Source organism: Patiria miniata, unplaced genomic scaffold (assembly GCF_015706575.1).
Source record: "Patiria miniata isolate m_02_andy unplaced genomic scaffold, ASM1570657v1 HiC_scaffold_20, whole genome shotgun sequence".
NCBI lineage: Eukaryota > Metazoa > Echinodermata > Asteroidea > Valvatida > Asterinidae > Patiria > Patiria miniata.
Window position 1 is genome coordinate 16,217,465 of NW_024037059.1, and position 6,833 is coordinate 16,224,297.

The window sequence follows — 6,833 nt, forward strand, 5'->3', positions numbered from 1 at the left end:
AATCATTAACACAGATAACAGTACATTAGGATATAAAGATACACATACATGTATGTATCTTCAAGAAAAGCAAACAGCCAAAGAAAGAGGAAGTCCTCAACTGGCAAATTCAATTTCTAAATCATTTGAATTTTGTTTTGTGTCTGATTCAGCAGAAATTGGTTTAAAAAGGGAAATAATATAAGATAAATAATATAAGTACATGTATCAGCTTTGAAATATAATTTCTTTGTATCCAGCATGTATTTGAAGATGTACAATTAGTATTGAGCGGAGGAACCACGTCCTTTCCACAGCATGCCTTTAAGACCATGACCTACTTGCTATCTAAACATGTCTGTGTACCTCTAAGAAATGGCATCTGTCACTAATGAAGGCGTTCTGGGTTGCCCTCCGATTTCCTAGATCACAAATTCCTCCAATGATGACACCTTGGAGGTCAGAATCAAGTCAACTTATATTTTCACCATCCTCCTAATTAATGGATTAAACGCTCGTTGACCTCAAAATACCTTGTCCGGAAAATAACTTGTAAACACAAATACTGAAAACAGATGACGGTATTTCATGTATAACCACAAAACGGGAGTAAATGCTGAAATACATGTACACTGGATTGATTTATCCTCCGTGATAATTGGATGGAAGGATAAACCAATGAAGACATTGTGACTCAATTTCTTGACTGCATAAATGGTCGATTCAACCTTTTTGGGATGAATTTGGTGAGAATGGATCAGCTGTCACTGCATTAGTTTTTCCCTAAAAGCCAAATTAATAATACCGGGGAAAAAAGCTTATAATCTGAAATTTTTTGAAAATAATTGAAACTAAGCTGGTAAGCCTGTGACTATCCTCGATCCATATGATGTGAAAATTTTAGAAAATAAATGTAAACTAAACTGGTTAGCCCGTACTATCCTCGACCCTAATAATGTGAAAATTTTAGAAAATAAATGTAAACTACTTTGGTTAGCCTGTGACTATCCTCGATCCTCGTGTTGTGTACATGTTGGATATCCCCCCCCCCCCTCGTTTTCACAAGTCTCGTAATCCCGTCGGAGCTACCCAGTATTAAAGCAATCTGGAGCGCCTTGCAACCGCATCACCCATCGCGCCTCAGTTGTTGTCCCACAAGCGCCAATGCAACTTCTAAAGCACTTATGCTGATCACTTCACACATCTAGATAGAAAAGAAGAAAGAAAAAAAGCAAAGTGTATAAAAGTAAAAAGGCCTGGTTTTCCCCCTGAAACTCCCCTGGCAGTGTCATGCAAAGGGTCTTCACACGTGCTTCCCTGGCTCCCACCATTCACCGGTTCCCTTAACGGTACCGGTACAGGTTCATTGTCTCGTCAAGGAGGTGTTAAGTTTTGCTCTTGAGTACCGTGGAGACCAGCAATCCATGTTATCTTAGAAGCCTTTTCCAAAATTATCTTCTTCCTTCATGTTTGAAGTTGCTGGAAAGATAAACACAATGTAGCACTTTTTATACCCTGGATGGCTTAAGTTTCATTAGTCAGGAATTGAATAAGACGAAAGCTGAATAACGTACGTGGTTTAATTTCATACAATAGAAGATGGAATCAGTCTGGCTTTAATTTATTTATAACACAAGTTCTTTGTGGATTGCCTGTGACTGTGTAAACAACTCCAGTCTCCATTATGCATAACAAATAAATATAAAGACGATGAAATCAAAGAGAAAATAATGCAATTAAAATTATCATGATATTTTGTTTTTATCAGACTCAAAGCAATAGCAAGCAAGTTTAGCTTCAATTTGACACAGAAAGAAACAAATGTCAGTTGCCATTATTACATGTGACTGTACACTTATCTTACATGTTCACTAAATAAAATGATTTCGTTTCTGCCATTCATCAGAAATTTATGGAAATTGCTTTGTTATCAAGCGAGCCAAAAGAAAACGCAAAACGAATATTATTTCATCACACACTAAAACACTCCACAACCGAGATTTGTATTTGATTAATTATTTACTGTCCAGCATGCTAGTACTCCAATCGTTTAGTTTCATCTTATTAGTACACGATCATCGTCATGTTTTTTTCGAGGTACAGAGAAGTGGATTTTTAATCAAGGTCCTTTAGCCTTCCTACTCCCCCGGCATGCCAACGCTACGGTTGAAGTGGAATCTCCGTCCATTTCTGCCCTCTAAATTGGAGTGTTTCTAAAGATCCAAGCAGATTGGCAAAGAGAGCTATTTATCAATCACTGTCTTGATGGCAAATGACATGTTGTTTTGCCGCTTGTTTGTTTCTGTATTTTCTCTCTGTGTCACTTTCCTCTCTTGTTCCACATCGTCCGTGACTCTCAGGAACAGTTTTGGAATGCTCTGTACATTTATGAAGGAAACAAGGCGGAACAGGGATTTTATTTCCATGGTGTTGGGGGGGGGGGGGTTGCAGGATACTTAAAAGGTAGGCACAAAACATAAAGCCTTTGTTCTGCTGTGTAGTGGCATTCTTATAAGAAGAGTTAAATTCAATTTCACATTTGTATTTGATTTAGTTTTTAATTTCTATAAATTCCCTTCTTTCTTTTTTACTTTCAGTGCTAAGTTCTAATTTTAAATACCAATATTTTGACCTCAAAACACGTACGCAAGCACACACCCACAATTATGACGCCCACACACGTTTCCGTCCTACTAAGTGTCACCTGAAAAATGCAATTCATAAACCGACTGGGGTCCTTATTTGCAAGGAAAACAGCTTAGGCGCTCTGCCAATGAAATTGATCTGATTCTGTTAATATGGCAGGCAGTTATATACAGGCTTCGTTAAAGGCTTGGATCCAGCACATGTTGAGACAAGGCGAGCTGTAATTACAAGCATGTTACCCAAGTTGACAGAGTGTCAGTTTCTAACGACACCGTTTTAATCATTAACGACTCTGACCGGTCAGTTTTCACGACTCTGTTTTCTTTCTCCTAAAATGATGACAGACCTTTAGCAAGTTGGTTGATGCTTGTGGCAGTGAAAATGCTAACGTGATGACTGTAAGCTATTGAGTGATACCATTGCAGGATCTCAATCAATAGACGGGGAGTGGAATTCACATTTATTCTCATGTGGTGCGTTCTCTACAGGGTGAGTCAAAAAGAAAGTGACCGTAAGAGAAAAAAAAACAAACATGTGGCTCACTCCGTTTCATATAAATTACATACCGGTACGGATAAAGAACAAGTTATTGGATAGTAACTGTGAAAATTTCACGTAATTTGCATACTCTGTTCCGAAGTTATGTCTATTTTAATGAAAAAATCACAAAATCAGCTGTCCACCACTGATCATTCACTGTTCTAACAAATGATGAATACCCAATAAATACAATGAAACGTGGACATTTTCCCACCTCCATGAATAAACGAGAACTTGCAAAGGAAAACAGACAAAATGCGCCATCAACATTTCAGAAAAAAATAGAGTTGAATTGTTACTCATATTCAAAACGCATAATCTGACAGTAAAATCAATGTTTTTACTCAAATCAGTTTTACTCAAATGATTAAAAATATCATTTGCATTTGAATTCCTACATAATCTGTGATTCTCACTCAGATCAATACCAATGGCATTCCATGGACAGCTATAAAAATGGGTTCTTTTAGTCATGCATAATTATAGCATGGATCAATTTCAGGCCTAATTCTTTCTTTTTCAGATGAGTGGAAAAACGTGCGCTTTTAAGACATTCTTCATTGGTGTGTCAAATTTCATTGCTTTTTTAGAAAAAAAATACTCCAGGTTACTTTCTTTTTGACTCGCCCTGTACTTACTTGAAATCCAGTTTGTGGTAATGAGTAAAGGACATGATAATCATGAAATTCCTTCATGGCATTGGGTATTTTTATGGCATGGTCATTTTAATATTTTATGACTTTAATAAATAAAATCAGGACATGATCACAAAAATTAAGACATCAATGGAAACAATTTGATATAAAGAAATTTGCAGTCTATTGAAAGAAATGAATGAATTATGTATGTGTGGTAGTCCTAAACACATACATGTAAATTGCCAACAGAAAATAAAGTCAGCTAGGATAATGTGAACATATGTATGTATTTCTGCTAAAATATTTCAAGGCTGAGACGATAAAGTTTCCTCAACAGAAAGGTTAAAATTTACATCCAAGTCTATTGCAGTCACATCGTATCCAATCCTCAGGATAGGATGTTGTTTTTCTTTCTATTTTCTTAATTTGCATACGGAGATACTCGCAGTATAAGGTTTTTCTGGGAGGATATTATTAAATTGATCTATTTCAGTGTGCTCTCAGTGTGCCCTCATGATAAATAGAAATCTAATTGCAATTTGTAACTGCAGGCATCGTTGATGTTATTGTGTTTGTAGATTCTTCTCAGAAAATTGTCTGGAAATCTTCCTTGTTGCCTGTGGGGGCGTGCTTGAGCAGAGTGTTGATATGACCGAGCACGGATGAGACACTTACTGAGTGTGAAGTATGGTCATGGCTCTGGCGATACAGTACCTCGGTAAACCACTGGGAATATTTGTAAGATAAATTTGTAGTCCTTACATAACATGTGTCATATATGTACGTTCCTGAATATTGTCTTTCATTCTAAATATGTCATTAATTAACAATGCATCCACTATTCTGAAAGTGTTTGTGTTCATCTGTGAGTTCCTTGCTCTATGGTTACACAAGCTGTGTTCCTTGCAAACAGTGTGTGATAGAAATAAACAAACTCGTATACATGTAGTTATTGTTTGTTTGTGATTGTCTTTTTCCCAGAAACCTATTCTCATTGTCCAATTGGTTACTCTGTTTCCGTTGTTCAGTTCAGTCTTGAGAAGACAAATTGACAGGATGCCAGAATTCTTGCCATCACTTTTATTCTAGATTTCCTTGCCTGCCATATGCCAAGTATTGTTGTTATTCCTTTTTCTTTCTCTTAACGTTTCCTGGTCTAGCAGGTATTTTGTCATTGTCAGTTTTCCCTCCTGTGTTCGCATCCGGTCGTCTTCACACGTTATTACTCTCCTCAAATATTTGCCGTCTACTCCAAGACACCACTCGGTATTTTTTCTCTCTTTGCTCAGTGATTCAATTATCACCTTGCTCTCAAGTGTTTTATTTGAGGATCTAACCATCTCGAATCGTCCCACTCTCTGGCATCATTCTTGCAGCAAGGTTTAGACTTCTAAAGTCTCTCTTGCAAGTAAAGAAGCGAGGGATTATTTGTATCCTCACGTCTCCAAATCCGCTCTCATCCTCTGCCTTTAATTGTGTGGTTTCACAGTAGGGCATCTTCCCACTTTGTACACCGGCAAATATTTAGCACTGTACCATTTTTTCTACTTTGACTGAATTGGTTGGCATGATGCATCATGTTGCTAAGCCCAACCTTGCTCTGATATAGACTCCATTGTACCATCTTAAGATGTTTGTTATCCTAGTAAAAGATTGACATTGTCATCCTGAGTGGCAACAAATTCCAGCTTTTGCACCCCGTTGTGAAGAGCAAAAGGCCTTCTAAGCTATGTCGAGTACTGCAGAAAACAACTTGCTGTATAGCATGTACAGGGAAGGGTCATTAAAAAGAGTGGCCATTATACAGCTAAATGCTTTGTTTATTGATTCTGGTGCAATTAAGATCAATTATTAACATAGAAACGAGTAAGGCCCAAAGTGACAGCTTACCTTCGACATGTAGTTGTAATGTTAGCATGGAGGATTTATTGTAAACCTCCTAAATGAATGCAATGTCCGGTTTTGGCATGTGCGCAGGTGCATGTAGCTCAATTAAAATTACCGCAGGTTATTTAAGCGTTTACCGGTAACAGGAATTTCGGGAATAGAACGCTGTACAGATCTTAAAGGAATATTAAGAGATAATGTATCACTGAGCTATTTCTTGTGTAATCACAATTCTCAGAATTGTGTAATAAAGGTGGATTCCCACCATATTTACCTTTCAATTTCAATATATTTGCATTCCTGATGAGTACTGCTTGAAATGAACAACGTGACCAGGGTTTTAGTTTGTTTGTATACTTTTCTTTCTCTGAAATTGATTCCCTTTGTCCAGTATTATACAAGTCCAACACCGCCGACGAAATCAACCCCAGGGTTCACGTTTCCCATGGGCTTGTTTACAGACATGGATATCATAATAACACACGCTGGCTGAGTACACACACCTTTTGAATATCACTGAGTGAGTTCAGGGAGAAGTAATATGAAAACACAACCAGAGCAGAAAAAAAAGGCAAAGATTCCATGGCAGAGATTGTTGGCCTTGAGGATCCGATTGAACCAGAATTCTGCCTGATTTCATTGATTGAAATGCTGTGACTGTACTCTCATGTGAAGTACATGATAGGTGAATGTGTGGACAAACATACCGGGACATGTACTTTGGGTCTGCTCTTACTCAGCGATTTGGAGAATAGAAGCAGAAGAATTGGGATCGGCTTAAAATAAAAGTACACATAGTATATGCTTGGTTCTAGACTTAACATGTTTGCCCATGGAAAAGAGTGGCCAAAAACATAATGTGCATCGGCACCGCTACCTTGGGAATTTATCGATGGTTCAAAAATGTTCAAGCTATCCCTGCAATAGCTTCATTACAGAAATCTTTGACCAAGTTAGTCTCAACATCCCCCTCTGCCCCCCCCCCCCCCCCCAACATATAAGCTACAAGTACATGTAACATACCTGGCCACATAAGTAGACACACTCTCTAACCACTGTCACTACTTTTCAAGTGTTAACCCCATTCAATTTTTTGTCTGTCAATTCAATGTACAATCATAATTTTAAACCCAGTAAAAAACT